Genomic DNA, 663 nt, shown 5'->3' with positions numbered 1-663 from the left:
CAAACCCACGAGCCACTCCTCAGAAGGAAGATGGGGCAATCTACTTCTGTAGTGATACTGCCTCAGAAACCCAAGGAGGGGTCACTATGGGTCAGGTCCGACTTGACGGCACATAACAACAACAACAATCTTTACAGAAGCAGATTGCCACATCTTTCTCCTGTGGAGTGGCTGGTAGATTTTAACTGCCAACCTTTTGGTTGGCAGCCAAGCACTTAACCTCTGCACCACCAGGGGCTATAGCACCCAGTATTCCTAGGTAGTTTCCCATCCGAGTACTAACCAGGCCCAACCCTGCTTGGCTTCCAAGATCAGATGAGATTGGGTGCATTCAGGGTGGTATAAAAAGAGATCACAAAGGAAACGCCTCCCAATCCTCCATAGCCTCACCAACTCCCCACACCCTCCCTGCTCATTCATCTCCACCTTAAAACCACCCAGAAGTATTCTGTGAGGGCATGGCCTTACAGCCCTTGAAGATTGCCTATGGCATAGAATCTTAATGCCAACCACCCTTACTTGCAACTGTTTGACCCAAATGTGTTGTCTTTCTTTCTTTCTTTCTTTCTTTTTTAATTGTGATTTGGGTGAAGGTTTACAGAGCAAATTTACTTTCCATACAGAGGTTCACATATACTTTGTCTCATGACATTGACCACAGTT

At 46.3% G+C, this 663-nt stretch overlaps 1 protein-coding gene and 1 pseudogene across 1 annotated transcript in view; one reads left to right on the top strand and one right to left on the bottom strand.

The window, feature by feature from the left end:
* PEBP4 (phosphatidylethanolamine binding protein 4) overlaps positions 1 to 663 on the top strand; it is a 360,168-nt gene that overhangs the window by 224,255 nt on the left and 135,250 nt on the right. The window lies entirely within an intron of this gene.
* On the bottom strand, positions 235 to 353 carry LOC122151012 (annotated as a pseudogene).

Source organism: Orycteropus afer, unplaced genomic scaffold, assembly GCF_000298275.1.
Source record: "Orycteropus afer afer isolate SDZICR_OR568_19922 unplaced genomic scaffold, OryAfe1.0 scaffold00289, whole genome shotgun sequence".
NCBI lineage: Eukaryota > Metazoa > Chordata > Mammalia > Tubulidentata > Orycteropodidae > Orycteropus > Orycteropus afer.
The sequence above is the reverse complement of the archived record's forward strand: the minus strand, read 5'-3'. Positions and strand labels throughout refer to the sequence as shown.